The sequence below is a fragment of the Oncorhynchus masou genome, chromosome 25 (genome assembly GCF_036934945.1).
Source record: "Oncorhynchus masou masou isolate Uvic2021 chromosome 25, UVic_Omas_1.1, whole genome shotgun sequence".
NCBI lineage: Eukaryota > Metazoa > Chordata > Actinopteri > Salmoniformes > Salmonidae > Oncorhynchus > Oncorhynchus masou.
The window spans coordinates 4,541,352-4,562,609 of record NC_088236.1 but is presented as its reverse complement, the minus strand read 5'-3'; positions in this window follow the sequence as shown (position 1 = coordinate 4,562,609).

Here is a 21,258-nt window from a genome sequence, read left to right as displayed (position 1 = left end):
CTAAGGTTCTGTTCTGGCTACAGGTGGTAGAGATACTAAGGTACTGTTCTGGCTACAGGTGGTAGAGACAGGATACAGGTAGTAGAGATACTAAGGTTCTGTTCTGGCTACAGGTGGTAGAGATAGGATACCAGGTAGTAGAAATGCTAAGGTTCTGTTCTGGCTACAGGTGGTAGAGATACTAAGGTACTGTTCTGGCTACAGGTGGTAGAGATACTAAGGTACTGTTCTGGCTACAGGTGGTAGAGATACTAAGGTACTGTTCTGGCTACAGGTGGTAGAGATAGTAAGGTCTGGCTATATTTGGTAGAGATACTAAGGTACTGTTCTGGCTACAGGTGGTAGAGATACTAAGGTCGGGCTACAGGTGGTAGAGATACTAAGGTACTGTTCTGGCTACAGGTGGTAGAGATAATAAGGTACTGTTCTGGCTACAGGTGGTAGAGATACTAAGGTACTGTTCTGGCTACAGGTGGTAGAGATACTAAGGTACTGTTCTGGCTACAGGTGGTAGAGATACTAAGGTCGGGCTACAGGTGGTAGAGATACTAAGGTACTGTTCTGGCTACAGGTAGTAGAGATAGTAAGGTTCTGATCTGGCTACAGGATACAGGTGGTAGAGATACTAAGGTACTGTTCTGGTTACAAGTGGTAGAGATACTAAGGTACTGTTCTGGCTACAGGTGGTAGAGATACTAAGGTCGGGCTACAGGTGGTAGAGATACTAAGGTACTGTTCTCGCTACAGGTGGTAGAGATAGTAAGGTGCTGTTCTGTCTACAGGTGGTAGAGATAGTAAGGTACTCTTCTGGCTACAGGTGATAGAGATAGTAAGGTACTCTTCTGGCTACAGGTGATAGAGATAGTAAGGTACTCTTCTGGCTACAAGTGGTAGAGATACTAAGGTACTGTTCTGGCTACAGGTGGTAGAGATAGTAAGGTGCTGTTCTGGCTACAGGTGGTAGAGATAGTAAGGTACTCTTCTGGCTACAGGTGATAGAGATACTAAGGTACTGTTCTGGCTACAGGTGGTAGAGATAGTAAGGTCTGGCTACAGGTGGTAGAGATACTAAGGTACTGTTCTGGGTACAGGTGGTAGAAATACTAAAGTACTGTTCTGGCTACAGGTGGTAGAGATACTTAGGTACTGTTCTGGCTACAGGTGGTAGAGATACTAAAGTACTGTTCTGGCTACAGGTGGTAGAGATACTAAGGTACTGTTCTGGCTACAGGTGGTAGAAATACTAAAGTACTGTTCTGGGTACAGGTGGTAGAGATACTTAGGTACTGTTCTGGCTACAGGTGGTAGAGATAGTAAGGTCTGGCTACAGGTGGTAGAGATACTAAGGTACTGTTCTGGATACAGGTGGTAGAAATAATAAGGTACTGTTCTGGATACAGGTGGCAGAGATACTTAGGTACTGTTCTGGCTACAGGTAGTAGAAATTGTAAGGTTTGGCTATAGGTGGTAGAGATACTAAGGTACTGTTCTGGCTACAGGTGGTAGAAATTGTAAGATACTGTTCTGGCTACAGGTGGTAGAGATACTTAGGTACTGTTCTGGCTACAGGTAGTAGAAATTGTAAGGTTTGGCTATAGGTGGTAGAGATACTAAGGTACTGTTCTGGGTACAGGTAGTAGAAATTGTAAGGTCTGGCTATAGGTGGTAGAGATACTAAGGTACTGTTCTGGGTACAGGTAGTAGAAATTGTAAGGTCTGGCTATAGGTGGTAGAGACAGTACGATCTGGCTACAGGTGCTAGAGATAGTAAGGTCTGGCTACAGGTGGCAGAGACACTAAGGTACTGTTCTGGCTACAGGTGGTAGAGATACGATGGTACTGTTCTGGCTACAGGTGGTAGAGATACTAAGGTACTGTTCTGGCTACAGGTGGTAGAGATACGATGGTACTGGTCTGCCTACATGTGGTAGAGATACTAAGGTACTGTTCTGGCTACAGGTGGTAGAGATAGTAAGGTCTGGCTACAGGTGGTAGAAATACTAATGTACTGTTCTGGCAACAGGTGGTAGAGATACTGTTCTGGCTACAGGTTGTAGAGTTAGTAAGGTCTGGCTACAGGTGGTAGAGATACTAAGGCACTGTTCTGGCTACAGGTGGTAGAGATACTAAGGTACTGTTCTGGCTACAGGTGGTAGAAATACTAAGGTACTGTTCTGGCTACAGGTGGTAGAAACACTAAGGTACTGTTCTGGCTACAGGTGGTAGAAACACTAAGGTACTGTTCTGGCTACAGGTGGTAGAGATACGATGGTACTGTTCTGGCAACAGGTGGTAGAGATACTAAGGCACTGTTCTGGCTACAGGTTGTAGAGATACTAAGGTACTGTTCTGTCTACAGGAGGTAGAAATACTAAGGTACTGTTCTGGCTACAGGTGGTAGAGATACTAAGGTACTGTTCTGGCAACAGGTGGTAGAGATACTAAGGCACTGTTCTGGCTACAGGTGGTAGAGATACTAAGGTACTGTTCTGTCTACAGGTGGTAGAGATAGTAAGGTCTGGCTACAGGTGGTAGAAATACTAATGTACTGTTCTGGCAACAGGTGGTAGAGATACTGTTCTGGCTACAGGTTGTAGAGATAGTAAGGTCTGGCTACAGGTGGTAGAAATACTAAGGTACTGTTCTGGCTACAGGTGGTAGAAATACTAAGGTACTGTTCTGATTACAGGTGGTAGAAATACTAAGGTACTGTTCTGGCTGCAGGTGGTAGAGATACTAAGGCACTGTTCTGGCTACAGGTGGTAGAGATACTAAGGTACTGTTCTGGCAACAGGTGGTAGAGATACTGTTCTGGCTACAGGTTGTAGAGATAGTAAGGTCTGGCTACAGGTGGTAGAGATACTAAGGTACTGTTCTGGCTACAGGTGGTAGAGATAGGATACAGGTAGTAGAGATACTAAGGTTCTGTTCTGGCTACAGGTGGTAGAGATAGGATACAGGTAGTAGAAATACTAAGGTACTGTTCTGGCTACAGGTGGTAGAAATACTAAGGTACTGTTCTGGCTACAGGTGGTAGAGATAGGATACAGGTAGTAGAGATAGGATACAGGTAGTAGAAATACTAAGGTACTGTTCTGGCTACAGGTGGTAGAAATACTAAGGTACTGTTCTGGCTACAGGTGGTAGAGATAGTCATGTCTGGCTACAAGTGGTAGAGATAGTAAGGTCTGGCTACAGTTTGTAGAGATAGTCATGTCTGGCTACAGTTTGTAGAGATACTAAGGCACTGTTCTGGCTACAGGTGGTAGAAATACTAAGGTACTGTTCTGGCTACAGGTGGTAGAGATAGTCATGTCTGGCTACAAGTGGTAGAGATAGTAAGGTCTGGCTACAGTTTGTAGAGATAGTCATGTCTGGCTACAGTTTGTAGAGATACTAAGGCACTGTTCTGGCTACAGGTGGTAGAAATACTAAGGTACTGTTCTGGCTACAGTTGGTAGAGATACTAAGGTACTGTTCTGGCTACAGGTAGTAGAGATAGTCATGTCTGGCTACAGGTGGTAGAGATACTAAGGTCTGGCTATAGGTGGTAGAGATTCTAAGGTACTGTTCTGGCTTCAGGTGGTAGGGATACTAAGGTACTGTTCTGGCTACAGGTGGTAGAGATAGTCATGTCTGGCTACAGGTGGTAGAGATTCTAAGGTACTGTTCTGGCTACAGGTGGTAGAGATACTAAGGTCTGGCTATAGGTGGTAGAGATACTAAGGTACTGTTTTGGCAACAGGTGGTAGAGATAGTCTGTTCTGGCTACAGGTGGTAGAGATACTAAGGTACTGTTCTGGCTAAAGGTTGTAGAGATAGTACGGTCTGGCTACAGGTGGTAGAAATACTAAGGTACTGTTCTGGCTACAGGTTGTAGAGATAGTACGGTCTGGCTACAGGTGGTAGAAATACTAAGGTACTGTTCTGGCTTCAGGTGGTAGAGATACTTAGGTACTGTTCTGGCTACAGGTAGTAGAAATTGTAAGGTCTGGCTATAGGTGGTAGAGAAAGTAAGGTCTGGCTACAGGTGGTAGAGATACTAAGGTACTGTTCTGGGTACAGGTAGTAGAAATTGTAAGGTCTGGCTATAGGTGGTAGAGACAGTACGATCTGGCTCCAGGTGGTAGAGATTGTAAGGTCTGGCTACAGGTGGCAGAGATACTAAGGTACTGTTCTGGCTACAGGTGGTAGAGATAGTAAGGTCTGCCTACATGTGGTAGAGACACTAAGGTACTGTTCTGGCTACAGGTGGTAGAGATACTAAGGTACTGTTCTGGCTACAGGTGGTAGAGATACTAAGGTACTGTTCTGGCTACAGGTGGTAGAGATACTAAGGTACTGTTCTGGCTACAGGTACTAGAAATTGTAAGGTCTGTCTATAAGTGGTAGAGAATCTAAGGTACTGTTCTGGCTACAGGTGGTAGAGATACTAAGGTACTGTTCTGGCTACAGGTGGTAGAGGCAGTTTTATAGTCAAATTTTAATGTGGTCTGGGTGCTTTGCTCATTCTCGTAACAGTAATTAAATGTGTGTGACGGACTTTTCAAGGAGTAGGTCGGTTGCCCCTAACCACTTATATAGTGTCAGACATTTTGTCATCACCCCTTTGGTTAAGGATTTGAGGCTATTGGTAATCTGATGCTAATTCTGTCCTCAATGTCTACTCCCAGCCTTTTGACCACGTCTCTGACCAGGTGTCCGACCAGGTGTATACATCATGCTGTGTGTGTATTAAGGGTTTATTCTAATCAACATTACTTTTTGGTTGTCAAGATTATTATCAACATTAGCTATGGGTTGGCCAGATTCTAATCAACATTATCTTTCGGTTGGCCAGATTCTAATCAACATTATCTTTCGGTTGGCCAGATTAGAGTCAACATTAGCTATGGGTTGGCCAGATTAGAGTCAACATTAGCTATGGGTTGGCCAGATTCTAATCAACATTATCTTTCGGTTGGCCAGATTCTAATCAACATTATCTTTCGGTTGGCCAGATTAGAGTCAACATTAGCTATGGGTTGTCCAGATTAGAGTCAACATTAGCTATGGGTTGGCCAGATTAGAGTCAACATTAGCTATGGGTTTGCCAGATTAGAGTCAACATTAGCTATGGGTTGGCCAGATTCTAATCAACAGTATCTTTCGGTTGGCCAGATTCTAATCAACATTATCTTTCGGTTGGCCAGATTAGAATCAACATTAGCTATGGGTTGTCCAGATTAGAGTCAACATTAGCTATGGGTTGTCCAGATTAGAGTCAACATTAGCTATGGGTTGTCCAGATTAGAGTCAACATTAGCTATGGGTTGGCCAGATTAGAGTCAACATTAGCTATGGGTTGGCCAGATTCTAATCAACATTAGCTATGGGTTGGCCAGATTAGAGTCAACATTAGGTATTGGCTTGGCCAGTTTATAGTCAACATTAGCTATGGGTTGGCCAAGTTATAGTCAACATTAGCTATGGGTTGGCCTGATTAGAGTCAACATTAGCTATGGGTTGGCCAGGTTATAGTCAACATTAGCTATTGGTTGGCCAGGTTATAGTCAACATTAGCTATGGATTTGCTATTTTGTAATTATATTTTAAAGGGGAAGTCTGTATTTGAAAAAATAACAAAGCTGACATCACGTTACTGATTTGGTAAACAGCTGAGGGATGGGGCTGGAGATATGTTATCACTCTCATGTTCATAGACAGAGCTATGGATGCAAGGACTGACAGTCCATGATACCACAACAACAAGCTATGGATGCAAGGACTGACAGTCCATGATACCACAACAACAAGCTATGGATGCAAGGACTGACAGTCCATGATACCACAACAACAAGCTATGGATGCAAGGACTGACAGTCCATGATACCACAACAACAAGCTATGGATGCAAGGACTGACAGTCCATGATACATCCGGTTCCGGTTGGAGCGAGCGGTCGCATCTACACTTCGGTCCGCAGGTAGTATAACTTTTCATTACATTTCATTACATTTCGTTATAGTACAACGGTTTGATTTGTCTTATCTTAGCAATTTCTTCTTAGCTAGCTACATAGCCGTCTTTGTATCAACGACAATTGCATATTATCGTATTTCGTCGTCCTAACGTATCTGCCCAGCAGCTAGCTAAGCAGCTAGCTAACATCCACTGTCCACTAGCACTGTAGAAACTATTACACTCAACTGAACGACTCGATTAGCGTAGTGTCAGCTAGCTACATAGTTGTCTTCGCTGTCTTCGTATCCAAGATAATTGTGCAGTTTAGAGTGTGTAGACTTAGAGTGATTATCTTAATTTACCGAGGTTAGCTAGCCAGCTATTTGTCGTCCTTAACGTAGGAAATGCTGCTAGCTAGCTAGCCAACAGCTAGCCAACCTCTACCGAATTGAACTCCAACTACCCGGTCAACATTCCGCGTCGCTCCACAGGTAGTATCACATTTTTCATTTCACTTCATTACAGTACAACGGTTTGATTTGTTTGATCGTAGCTAGCCAGCTACATAGCCGTCTTTGTATCTAAGACAATTGTGTAGTCTAGAGCGATTTTCTAGGTTAGCTGGCCAGCTATTGTCGTTCTTTCAACGTAGCTAGCCAGCTAGCCCCCGAATAGCAGCACTGTAGTAACTATTACAGTACAACGGTTTGTTTTGTTTGATCGTAGCTAGCTAGCTACATAGCCGTCTTTGTATCTAAGACAATTGTGTAGCCTAGAGCGATTTTCTAGGTTAGCTGGCCAGCTATTGTCGTTCTCTTAACGTAGCTAGCCAGCTAGCCCCCGAATAGCAGCACTGTAGTAACTATTACAGTACAACGGTTTGTTTTGTTTGATCGTAGCTAGCTAGCTACATAGCCGTCTTTGTATCTAAGTCAATTGTTTAGCCTAGAGCGATTTTCTAGGTTAGCTACATCGCAGCCACTACCAGCTAGCCTACTCCAGCAGTACTGTATCATTTCAATCATTTTAGTCTATAAGATTCTTGCTACGTAAGCTTAACTTTCTGAACATTCGAGACGTGTAGTCCACTTGTCATTCCAATCTCCTTTGCATTAGCGTAGCCTCTTCTGTACCCTGTCAACTATGTGTCTATCTATCCCTGTTCTCTCCTCTCTGCACAGACCATACAAACGCTCCACACCGCGTGGCCGCGGCCACCCTAATCTGGTGGTCCCAGTGCGCACGACCCATGTGGAGTTCCTGGTCTCCGGTAGCCTCTGGAACTGCCGATCTGCGGCCAACAAGGCAGAGTTCATCTCAGCCTATGCCTCCCTCCAGTCCCTCGACTTCCTGGCACTGACGGAAACATGGATCACCACAGATAACACTGCTACTCCTACTGCTCTCTCTTCGTCCGCCCACGTGTTCCCGCACACCCCGAGAGCTTCTGGTCAGCGGGGTGGTGGCACCGGGATCCTCATCTCTCCCAAGTGGTCATTCTCTCTCTCTCCCCTTACCCATCTATCTATCGCCTCCTTTGAATTCCATGCTGTCACAGTTACCAGCCCTTTCAAGCTTAACATCCTTATCATTTATCGCCCTCCAGGTTCCCTCGGAGAGTTCATCAATGAGCTTGATGCCTTGATAAGCTCCTTTCCTGAGGACGGCTCACCTCTCACAGTCCTGGGCGACTTTAACCTCCCCACGTCTACCTTTGACTCATTCCTCTCTGCCTCCTTCTTTCCACTCCTCTCCTCTTTTGACCTCACCCTCTCACCTTCCCCCCCTACTCACAAGGCAAGCAATACGCTCGACCTCATCTTTACTAGATGCTGTTCTTCCACTAACCTCATTGCAACTCCCCTCCAAGTCTCCGACCACTACCTTGTATCCTTTTCCCTCTCGCTCTCATCCAACACTTCCCACACTGCCCCTACTCGGATGGTATCGCGCCGTCCCAACCTTCGCTCTCTCTCCCCCGCTACTCTCTCCTCTTCCATCCTATCATCTCTTCCCTCTGCTCATACCTTCTCCAACCTTTCTCCTGAGTCTGCCTCCTCAACCCTCCTCTCTTCCCTTTCTGCATCCTTTGACTCTCTATGTCCCCTATCCTCCAGGCCGGCTCGGTCCTCCCCTCCCGCTCCGTGGCTCGATGACTCATTGCGAGCTCACAGAACAGAGCTCCGGGCAGCCGAGCGGAAATGGAGGAAAACTCGCCTCCCTGCGGACCTGGCATCCTTTCACTCCCTCCTCTCTACATTTTCCTCCTCTGTCTCTGCTGCTAAAGCCACTTTCTACCACTCTAAATTCCAAGCATCTGCCTCTAACCCTAGGAAGCTCTTTGCCACCTTCTCCTCCCTCCTGAATCCTCCTCCCCCCCCCCCTCCTCCCTCTCTGCAGATGACTTCGTCAACCATTTTGAAAAGAAGGTCGACGACATCCGATCCTCGTTTGCTAAGTCAAACGACACCGCTGGTTCTGCTCACACTGCCCTACCCTGTGCTCTGACCTCTTTCTCCCCTCTCTCTCCAGATGAAATCTCGCTTCTTGTGACGGCCGGCCGCCCAACAACCTGCCCGCTTGACCCTATCCCCTCCTCTCTTCTCCAGACCATTTCCGGGGACCGTCTCCTTACCTCACCTCGCTCATCAACTCATCCCTGACCGCTGGCTACGTCCCTTCCGTCTTCAAGAGAGCGAGAGTTGCACCCCTTCTGAAAAAACCTACACTCGATCCCTCCGATGTCAACAACTACAGACCAGTATCCCTTCTTTCTTTTCTCTCCAAAACTCTTGAACGTGCCGTCCTTGGCCAGCTCTCCCACTATCTCTCTCAGAATGACCTTCTTGATCCAAATCAGTCAGGTTTCAAGACTAGTCATTCAACTGAGACTGCTCTTCTCTGTATCACGGAGGCGCTCCGCACTGCTAAAGCTAACTCTCTCTCCTCTGCTCTCATCCTTCTAGACCTATCGGCTGCCTTCGATACTGTGAACCATCAGATCCTCCTCTCCACCCTCTCCGAGTTGGGCATCTCCGGCGCGGCCCACGCTTGGATTGCGTCCTACCTGACAGGTCGCTCCTACCAGGTGGCGTGGCGAGAATCTGTCTCCTCGCCACGCGCTCTCACCACTGGTGTCCCCCAGGGCTCTGTTCTAGGCCCTCTCCTATTCTCGCTATACACCAAGTCACTTGGCTCTGTCATAACCTCACATGGTCTCTCCTATCATTGCTATGCAGACGACACACAATTAATCTTCTCCTTTCCCCCTTCTGATGACCAGGTGGCGAATCGCATCTCTGCATGTCTGGCAGACATATCAGTGTGGATGACGGATCACCACCTCAAGCTGAACCTCGGCAAGACGGAGCTGCTCTTCCTCCCGGGGAAGGACTGCCCGTTCCATGATCTCGCCATCACGGTTGACAACTCCATTGTGTCCTCCTCCCAGAGCGCTAAGAACCTTGGCGTGATCCTGGACAACACCCTGTCGTTCTCAACCAACATCATGGCGGTGGCCCGTTCCTGTAGGTTCATGCTCTACAACATCCGCAGAGTACGACCCTGCCTCACACAGGAAGCGGCGCAGGTCCTAATCCAGGCACTTGTCATCTCCCGTCTGGATTACTGCAACTCGCTGTTGGCTGGGCTCCCTGCCTGTGCCATTAAACCCCTACAACTCATCCAGAACGCCGCAGCCCGTCTGGTGTTCAACCTTCCCAAGTTCTCTCACGTCACCCCGCTCCTCCGCTCTCTCCACTGGCTTCCAGTTGAAGCTCGCATCCGCTACAAGACCATGGTGCTTGCCTACGGAGCTGTGAGGGGAACGGCACCGCAGTACCTCCAGGCTCTGATCAGGCCCTACACCCAAGCAAGGGCACTGCGTTCATCCACCTCTGGCCTGCTCGCCTCCCTACCATTGAGGAAGTACAGTTCCCGCTCAGCCCAGTCAAAACTGTTCGCTGCTCTGGCCCCCCAATGGTGGAACAAACTCCCTCACGACGCCAGGACAGCGGAGTCAATCACCACCTTCCGGAGACACCTGAAACCCCACCTCTTCAAGGAATACCTAGGATAAGATAAGTAATCCTTCTCACCACCCCCCTTAATGATTTAGATGCACTATTGTAAAGTGGCTGTTCCACTGGATGTCAGAAGGTGAATTCACCAATTTGTAAGTCGCTCTGGATAAGAGCGTCTGCTAAATGACTTAAATGTTAAATGTAAATGTAAATACCACAACAACAAGCTATGGATGCAAGGACTGACAGTCCATGATACCACAACAACAAGCTATGGATGCAAGGTGTAACCATAGATGATGCAATGGTTATAGCTTTAACCATCTTTTGAGGCTGTACAGTGTTTGTTTACAATTACGTTTTTTTATTAAAGATTCAGGATAAATAAGATTAGAGGCTTTTTAAATCCGTATTGTGGAAGTTCAGCATTACAGTGTGATTGAAATTTAAAGACAATGTTCCCGCGTCAGCAGAGACTGTAATCTCAATCTGAAACTACCTTTACATTTCTAATTTGTAACCTGTAACTCTTCAGCGACGGACCCCTAAAAAGCAACTAATCCCTTTGGAATTGACTTGTTGTAGCATCGTTATGGTCAGAAACATGTATTTGACTGTTAAAAAAAATACCACAAAATGCAAGTAGGATAGTTTTGGTCATAAAGTCTCTCATCTAAGATGTCGTTTGGAATTTCAGTGAGTCACAATATGGAAATGAAGATTGGGTTTGGATTACAATTTTGTCAATAAATCACGCCCCTTTTTGCCCAGCTCCACGTGCAAATCGCCCTCCGCCATCTTCGCTTCCCTCCATCGAATGTGCCTCCGTTGTGCCATCGCTTCCAAAACGCTTTTCAGAGTATCATGGGCACTATACAGATTGACCTTGCCTCCAAAGTTCATGCCATGCCCTGCCGAAGGACCCTAGTATGCGGAATAGGTGATTGGAGTTCGTCGGTCCCCAAGTCAGCAACAGTAACGCTAGCTTGTGGTGTAGCTTGGTGTACAATGACCAGTGGTTGCGAGTATAACCAGATAAACTGGAATATAATGACCTCTCTGGTATATTTTACCTAACGATGTTCAATAAAGTTATTGCTGGGTGTGTAGGTAGAAATCTTTTGATGAAGTGAGCCAGACTAGCAAACGGTAGCTAGCGAGGCAGGCTAGCTAACATTTTAAGCTATCGTTAACTAGCTACCTTATTACAATTTTATTAGGTCATAGTCAATACAAGTTTATTGTGTATTGTCTGCAGGCTGCTAGTCATGTAACGTTATAATTTGATAATGTTACCAAGCCAGGTTAGATAGACACAGGCTAGCTAACATTAGCCTACAAGTACAATTTGCAAGTTATTTTGTAGCTTGTATTCTGTATTGTCTAGAGCAAAACTAAATAATGTATACATGTCACACCCTGAACATAGAGAGCCTTTGTTTCTTATTGGTGTAGTAGGTCAGGGTGTGACTGGGGGGTATTCTAATTTATTATTTCTACGTGGGGTTCTAATTTATTATTTCTATGTTGGTGATTTGTATGATTCCCAATTAGAGGCAGCTGGTAATCGTTGTCTCTAATCATATTTAGGTGGCATTTCTCCCACCTGTGTTTGTGGGATATTGTTTTGTGATTTGTGCATGTGCACCATGTAGGCAATTTCCTTGTTAGTTTATTGATTTATTGTTTTTGCTAAATTTCACTTTATTAAATAATTATGTGGAACTCAACATCCACTGCGCCTTGATCTGTCTCTCCACACATACGCAACAGAATGTCTCACCAACAGAGGACAAAGCAGCGTGAAAAGGAGGTAAGGAAGTTTTGGACTTGGGAGGACATGAGAGGACACGAGACCCTTCCTTGGCGGGAGTCGCCAAAGAGCATGGAAGGACAGTGACGACACCAGGGACCAAGGCCACAGAAATCCCAATAATGTATTTTTTGGGGGGGGGGCATGGAGCTGTCGGCGGAGCCGAGGAGTGAACCAGAGCCAGTCTGGGAGAAGTGTGAGAAACTGGAGGAGAGTGAATGGAGTGAGACAGAGACCGTCAGTGAGTGGATGGAGGTATTGGAGGAGAAAGAACGGAGAGAATTGTTGAGTTGGTGGAGGATGCACAACATTAGCCCTAAGGAGCGTGTTATCAGTTTAATGCCACCTGAGTCAGCTCTCCGTACTCGTCCTGAGGAGCGTGCTATCAGTCTGGTCAAATCTGTGCTGGCTCCACTCACCAGGTCTCCAGTGCGCCTCCACTGCCCAGTACGTCCTGTGCCAGCTCCTCACACTCACCGTGCGAAGTGTGTCATCGTTCCGGTACAATTGATGCCAGCTATACGCACCAGGTCTCCAGTGCGCCTTCACAGCTCAGTACGTCCTGTGCCAGCTCCTTGCACTTGTCGTGCGAAGTGTGTCATCGTTCCGGTACAATTGATGCTGACTATACGCACCTGGCCTCCAGTGTGCCTTCACAGCCCAGTACGTCCTGTGCCAGCTCCTTGCACTTATTAGTGCAAAGTGTATCATTGTTCCAGTACAGTTGATGCCAGCTGTACGCACCAGGCCTCCAGTGAGCCTTCCCATTCCAGGACGTCCTGTGCCAGCTTCTCGCACCCACCCTGAAGTGCGTGTTACCTGTCTGGTGCCATCTGTGCCGGCTCCACGCACCAGGCCTCCAGTTCGCTCCCAAGTCCAGAGATTCTGGCGATGGTTCTCAGTCCAGAGCTTCCAGCGACGGTTCCCAGTCCAGAGCTTCCAGCGACGGTTCCCAGTCCAGAGCTTCCGTTGACGGTCCCCAGTCCAGAGCTTCCGTTGACGGTCCTCAGTCCAGAGCTTCCGGCGACGGCCCCCAGTCCGGAGCTTCCGGCGACGGTCCACAGTCCGGAACCTCCTGCGCCGGTCCACAGTCCGTAACCTCCTGCGCCGGTCCACAGTCCGGAACCTCCTGCGACGGACCACAGTCCGGAACCTCCTGCGCCGGTCCACAGTCCGGAACCTCCTGCGACGGTCCACAGTCCGGAACCTCCTGCGACGGTCCACAGTCCGGAACCTCCTGCGACGGTCCACAGTCCGTAACCTCCTGCGACGGTCCACAGTCCGGAACCTCCTGCGACGGTCCACAGTCCGTAACCTCCTGCGACGGTCCACAGTCCGGAACCTCCTGCGATGGCCCCCAGTCCGGAGCTTCCGGCGACGGTCCACAGTCCGGAACCTCCTGCGCCGGTCCACAGTCCGGAACCTCCTACGCAGGTCCACAGTCCGTAACCTCCTACGCCGGTCCACAGTCCGGAACCTCCTGCGACGGACCACAGTCCAGGCACGGCGTCCAGTCCTGCTCCATGACCGGAACCTTCCTCAGCGCCGGTGACCAGTCCAGGCACGGCGATCAACCCAGCTCCAGGGCCGGAGCCCTTCTCTCCGCCGATGCCCAGTACGGGCACGTCGTTCAGCCCAGCGCCATGGTCGGTTCCGGGATCTGGGGGGGGGAGTTACGACCCGCACCGGAGCCGCCACCGACACTAATCACCCCCCTTACCCTCCCCATTTGGTTTCAGGATTTGCGGCCGGAGTCCGCACCTTTGGGGGGTACTGTCACGCCCTGACCATAGAGAGCCTTTGTTACTCTATGGTGTACTAGGTCAGGGCGTGACTGGGGGTATTCTAGTTTATTATATCTATATATCTATATATTATAAATACAAATTGAGTGTATGGAAACTTCTGCCCCAATGGGAATGTGATGAAAGCTGAAATAAAGCTGAAATAAATCATTCTCTCTACTATTATTCTGACATTTCACATTCTGAAAATAAAGTGGTGATCCTAACTGACCTAAGACATGGGATCTTTACTAGGATTAAATGTTAGGAATTGTGAAAAACTGAGTTTAAATGTATTCGGCTAAGGTGTATGTAAACTTCCCGGCTTCAACTGTAGAAGACCAGCAAGGGGACCATCAGCATCATGTCCTCGCTGTGAGCGAGAAATAGTAACAGGAAGGACACTTGAATTAGATTGGAGACATTTGACCTGTCCCAATTCACCTTCGTAACCTAGCCTGGTGGAACCAAACGGATCGTTGTGTTCACTTTATGATACAGTACCTGAAGTGAAATAGAAAGGTGAACGTAGCGATCCGGTTGGTTACACCAGGCTAGGTTCCGAAGGTGAATTGGGACAGGTCAAATGTCTCCAATGGTCACAACTATGTAATCAGTCCTGTGTATGTGTGTTTGTGTGTGACCGACCAGTATCTTTGTTGAGGGACCAGGAGCTGATCTTCGTTGCCATGCCAATGGGGCGCTGGCAAAGACATGCCCTCCAGCCTCATAGTATATGTTTGTATGTCAGATTTCACCAATCCTATCTGCCATTGGTACTAGAACAGTGACTATGCATGTGTGTTTACAGATGCATCTATGTAGCCAACACTAGGAGACTTGCCCGTCGCAAGATCCACTGGTTGTTGCTTATTTATAAAACCCTCTTAGGCCTCACTCCCCCCTATCTGAGATATCTACTGCAGCCCTCATCTTCCAAATGCAACACCCGTTCTGATAGTCACATTCTCCTAAAAGTTCCCAGAGCACACACATCCCTGGGTCGCTCCTCTTTTCAGTTCGCTGCAGCTAGTGACTGGAACTAGCTGCAACAAACACTCAAACTAGACAGTTTTATCTCCATCTCTTCATTCAATGACTCAATCACGGGACACTCTTACTGACAGTTGTGGCTGCTTTATGTGATGTATTGTTGTCTCTACCTTCTTGCCCTTTGTGCTCTTGTCTGTGCCCAATAATGTTTGTACCATGTTGTGCTGCTGCCATGCTGTGTTGTCATGTGTTGCTGCCTTGCTATGTTGTTGTCTTAGGTCTCTCTTTATGTACTGTTGCGTTGTCTTTGGTTGTGATGTGTGTTTTTGGCCGATATTTATATTGTTTATTTTTATTTTTTTAATCTCAGGCCCCCCGTCCCCACAGGAGGCCTTATGCCTTTTGGTAGGCCGTCATTGTAAATAATAATTTGTTCTTAACTGACCAGTTAAATAGAGGATAAATAAACAAAAAATACATATATTTTAACAAATGCGTCCTGACCGACAGACAGGCTTGATACTGACGTCTCTGAATGGCACACTCAACCCATGAACAAAGTGGGACTGAGGGTGATACAATAATATCATGTAATACTGATAATACACTACAGCACAAATGTCTAAGTAATAGCAACACCCTTTTCATTCCATCGTGTCACTGAGGAACTCTGCCTCAACTCTGCCTATTTCTACAGACGGAGAGATCTGTAGACTGCTTTTGACTCGGTAGTTTTGATGGGGAGACCGTAATTGGGTAGGTTTTATCTGGCCATTTCAAACTTCAACACATTTGTGTGTGAGATATTCCAAACTACTATTGGTAATAGTGGAGGGGAAAAGAATGTAAACACAGTTTATGCACATTTTGTTTATTTGGCCAGACAGTTTACCCAGCTTTTGTGGAAAAATAAATGTATATATGTATTTATTATGGATCTCCATTAGTTCCTGCTAGGTCAGCAGCTACTCTTCCTGGGGTTTATTATGGATCCCCACGAGTTCCTGCTAAGGCAGCAGATACTCTTCCTGGAGTTTATTATGGATCCCCATTAGTTCCTGCCAAGGCAGCAGCTACTCTTCCTGGGGTTTATTATGGATCCCCATTAGCTCCTGCCAAGGCAGCAGCTACTCTTCCTGGGGTTTATTATGGATCACCATTAGTTCCTGCCAAGGCAGAAGCTACTCTTTCTGGGGTTTATTATGGATCCCCATTAGTTCCTGCCAAGGCAGCAGCTACTCTTTCTGGCTTTTATTATGGATCCCCATTAGTTCCTGCCAAGGCAGCAGCTACTCTTCCTGGGGTTTGTTATGGATCCCCATTAGTTCCTGCCAAGGCAGCAGCTACTCTTACTGGGGTCCGGCAAAATTAAGACTGTTATACAATTATTTTAACATTACAATACATTCATTACAGAATTCACAAAACACGAAGTGTGTGCCCTCAGGCCCATAATCCACCACCACATATATACAACGCAAGATCCATCTGTACTTGTGCACTACAGTGCATATGTTATCATGTGTCTGTGCCTATGTTTGTGTTGCTTCACAGTCCCCACTGTTCCATAATGTGTATTTTTACCTGCTTTTTAAATCTGATCCTACTGCTGCATCAGTTACCTGATGTGGAATAGAGTTCCATGTAGTCATGGCTCTATGTAGTACTGTGCACCTTTCATAGTCTGTTCTGGACTTGGGGACTGTGAAGAGACCTCTTGTGGCATGTCTTCTGGGGTATGCATGGGTGTCCGAGCTTTGTGCTACTATTTTAAACAGACACCTCGGTACCTTCAGCTTGTCAACATCTCTTACAAAAACAAGTAATGAGGAAGTCAATCTCACTTCCACTTTGAGACATGAGAGACTGACATGCTTGTCATTAATATTAGCTCTCCGTGTCCTATTTAAGGGCCTGCCGTGCTGCCCTGTTCTGTGCCAACTGCAATTTTCCCAAGTCCCTCTTTGTGGCACCTGACCACAGGACTGAACAGTAGTCCAGGTGCGACAAAACCAGAGCCTGTGGGAACTGCCTCTTTGATAGTGTTGTTAAGAAGGTAGAAGGTAGAGCAGCAATTTATTATGGACAGACTTCTCCCCATCTTAGCTACTGTTGTATCTAAATGTTTTGACCATGAGAGTTTACAATACAGAGTTACTCCAAGCAGTTTAGTCACCTCAACTTGCTCAATTTCCACATTATTCATTACGCTGATCCTCAACACAGGGGCCCCTCAGGGGAGTGTGGTCAGTCCCCTCCTGTACTCCCTGTTCACTCAAGACTGCACGGCCAGGTACGACTCCAACACCATCATTAAGTTTTCCAATGACACAACAGAGGTAGGCCTGATCACCGACAATGACGAGAAAGCCTATAGGGAGGAGGTCAGAGTCCTGGCTGTGTGGTGCCAGGACAATAACCTCTCCCTCAACGTGATCGAGACAAAGTAGATGATTATGGACTACAGGAAAAAGAGGACCGAGCAGGCCCCCATTCTCATCAACGGGGCCGCAGTAGAGCTTGTTGAGAGATTCAAGTTCATTGGTGTCCACATCACCAATAAACTAACATGGTCCAAACACACCAAGACAGTCATGAAGAGAACACAAAAAAACCTATTCCCCCTCAGGAGAATGAAAAGATCTGGCATGGGTCCTCAGATCCTCAAAACATTCTACAGCTGCACCATCGAGAGCATCCTGACTGGTTGCATCACTGCCTGGTATGGCAACTTCTCGGCCTCTGACCACAAGGCATTACAGAGGGTACCGCGAATGGCCCAGTACATCACTGGGGCCAAGCTTCTGCCATCCAGGACCTCTATACCAGGCGATGTCAGAGGAAGGCCTTAAAAATTGTCAAAGACTCCAGCCATCCTAGTCATAGACTGTCCTCTCTGCTACTGCACGGCAAGCGGTACCGGAGCGCCAAGTCTAGGTCCAAGAAGTTTCTAAACAGCTTCTACCCCAAATCCATAAGACCCTGAACACCTAACACCTATTTGGCAATATCAGTGGGTTTTGTGATAAATGAGCCATCTGATTCAATATATGATGGAGCCGAGTTGGCTTTTTTCCCCCAAAATTTTATGTGCTCCAAAGCTTTTTACTATCATTCTTTATATCTTTATTTTATTATTATTATTATTATTTATTTATTAATTATTTATTATTATTAATTTTATTTTGTATTATTTTATTATTATGATTATTATTATACTTTATTTACCTTTATACTGTATATCTTTCTGTGAATGTATAATACATTATACATGTAGTTTAGCCACATGATTTCTTAATGTGCGTTTGCCAATCAGTTGGGCCAGACTTATAAGCCTCATCCCTTTCAACCATCATTTTTCAATTCCTCATCAATCCAAGGGGATTTAACAATTTTACAGTCATTCTTTTAACCTCTATGTGTCACGCCTTGGTCTTAGTATTTTGTGTTTTAGTTAATTAGTTGGTCAGGCCAGGGTGTGACATGGGTTTATTGTTTGTTGTAATTCTTAGTGGGGTTTTTTAGTTATTGGGATTGTGGCTGATTAGGGGTGTGTGTTGCATAGGTTTGGCTGCCTGAGGCGGTTCTCAATCAGAGTCAGGTGATTCTCGTTGTCTCTGATTGGGAACCGTATTTAGGTAGCCTGGGTTTCACTTTGTATTTCGTGGGTGATTGTTCCTGTCTCTGTGTTAGTTTTCGCCAGACAGGCTGTTTAGGTTTTTCACGTTCCGTTTGTTGTTTTTGTTAATTCATGTATCGTCATTTGTTCTATTAAAAACATGAGTAACCAACACGCTGCAGTTCGGTCCGACTCTCTTTCGACAAACGAAGAACGCCGTTACACTATGTGATCGGTGTCCCCCCCCCCTCCCGCATGCGGGACAGTTGAGCTAACGTAGGCTAATGTGATTAGCATGAGATTGTAAGTAACAAAAACAATTCCTGGGACGTAGACATATCTGATATGGACATAAAGCTTAAATTATTTTTAAGTCCAATTTACAGTAGCTATTACAGTGAAAGAATACCTGAAACTGTATTAATAAACCAATTAGGCACATATGGGCAAACTTAATACAACATTTTGAACATATGGTTCAATGGTTCATTGGATCAGTCTAAAACTTTGCACATGCACTGCTGCCATCTAGTGGCCAAACTCACATGCATCTGGGTTGGAATAATACATTATGTCCTTTCCCTTGCATTTCAAAGATGATGGTACAAAAAACAGCAGAAAAACATGTTTTTTTCTTTGTATTTTACCAGATCTAATGTGTCATTTTATCCTACATCAATTTCACATTTCCACAAATGTTTCCGTTCAAATGGTATCAAGAATATGCATATCCTTACTTCAGGACCTCAGCTACAGGCAGTTAGATTAGGGTATGTCATTTTAGGCTAAAATTGAAAAAATAAATGGTTGAATGCTTTTAATGGGTGCGTGCTTATTAGTAACTGGACTTAGCGATTTCATAAATGTGGCAATTGCCTGGTTGCTCCTCACTACACACCACAGACCAGCAAATATTATTTACATCATCAACATACTTATGAATCCTTACAAAACTTCTCGTAAGACCTCTTATACATTATTTTAGGCCCAGCCTTTTGGAACTTTTGGTTTTCCTAGATATGGCTATTATATTGTGATCACAGTGAAAGTATTGGGACTATAAAATGGTTAATTCCACATTGGAAGGTGTATCAATAGTCCAGTCACTACGAAGATACATGAGTTCATTCCTAACTCAGTTGCCTGAGAGGAAGGAAACCTCTCAGCGATTTCATCATGAGGCCAATGGTGACTTTAAAAACAGTTACAGAGTTTAATGGCTGTGATAGGAGAAGACTGAGGATGGATCAACAACATTGTAGTTACTCCACAATACTAAGTCGCAAAGTTCAAGGGGGCCGAATACTTTCGCAAGTCACTGTATATGTCCCAAATCCCACACATCACTGATTTCCACTCTTCACATTTTCATATGGGTTTGCTTGTCATCGGCAAGGACTAGGGAGTTTTTCATGATAAAAATAAATGGAAAAGAGCAAAGCACAGTCAAAATCCTAGAGGAAAATCTGGTTCATTCTGCTTTCCAACAGAAACTGTGAGACAAATTCCTCTTTCAGTAGGACAATAACCTAAAACACAATGCCAAATATACACTGTATTTCTTACCAATACGACATTGAATGTTCTTGAGTGGCCTTGTTACAGTTTTGACTTAAATCGTCTTGAAAATGGCTGTCTAGCGACGATCAGCAACCAACTTGATATTGCTTAAAGACTTTATTATTGCTTCTTTATTCAGTAGAAAAGATTTCAGCTGTGCTAACATAATTGCAAAAGAGTTTTCTAATGATCAATTAACCTTTTAAAATGATAAAACTTGTATTAGCTAACACAACGTGCCATTGGAACACAGGAGTGATAATGGGATAATGGGCCTCTGCACGCCTACGTAGATATTCCCATAAAAAAATCTGCTGTTTCCAGCTACAATAGTCATTTACAACATTAACAATGTCTACACTGTATTTCTGATCAATTTGATGTTATTTTAATGGACAAAGAAAGGTGTTTTTCTTCCAAAAACAAGGACATTTTTAAGTGCCACCAAACTATTGAACAGCAGTGTATGTAGTTCTGTCCTTGAGCTGTTCTTGGCTATTGATGTTCTGTATTATGTCATTCTGTGTTTCATGTTCTGTGTGGACACCAGAAAGAGTAGCTGCTGCTTTCACAACAGCTAATGGGGATCCTAATAAAATACCAAAATATGACTTGACCATAATAACTGACCATCCCATGTTACTCCAAGGAGTCAAATCCAGGTTTAGGTCTATGAGTACGCTCTGAACCAAATACAATGCTTTTGGTTTTTCGATGTATTTAAGACCAGTTTATTGTTAATGACCCATTCATTCTGACACTGACTGTAACTCCTTGCTAAGAGTCTCAGTGAGCTCACTGTGCTGTAGGTGCTCATGTGTAGACTGTGCAATCATTAACATACAAAGTCATTTTAGCAAATCATTTGTAAAAAATCGATACGAGTAACGGCCCAAGGCAACTGCTCTGAAAGACATCGCACTGTACATATCTGTAAGAGAAAGCTTCCACTTGAAGAATACTCCTTGAGTTCTATTGGATAAGTAACTATCCAACCATGTGATGGCCTGTGATGTAAAACCATAACAAGTGAGTTATTTAAATAACAATTTATGATTAATAACATCAAATTCTACACTGAAATCGAAAAAAATAGCTTCAAAAATTATCTTTTGATGAATTGATTTTAGCCAATCATCAGTCACCTGAGTCAGTGCAATAGAAATTGAGTGCCTTTTCCTACATGCATGCTGAAAGTCAGTAGTTTGTTCAATACACAATTGTCTCCATCAGTTTCCGAAGAACAGATAACTGATTGGGCGGCTGTCAGAGCTCCTCACCCCTCCTCGTCCCGCAACGGCTGATTTACCAGTTTAGGCTGTGGAATGACTTATGCTTCCTACCACGCCTGTAGACACACTCCTTTAGGCTTCCTTCCACACCGGTGAACACACTCCTTTAGGCTTCCTTCCACACCTGTGGACACACTCCTTTCGTCTTCCTTCCACACCTGTGGACACTGTTAGTTCCAGGGGGCTGTAACAGTTCTCATAGTTAGTTCCAGGGGGCTGTAACAGTTCTCAT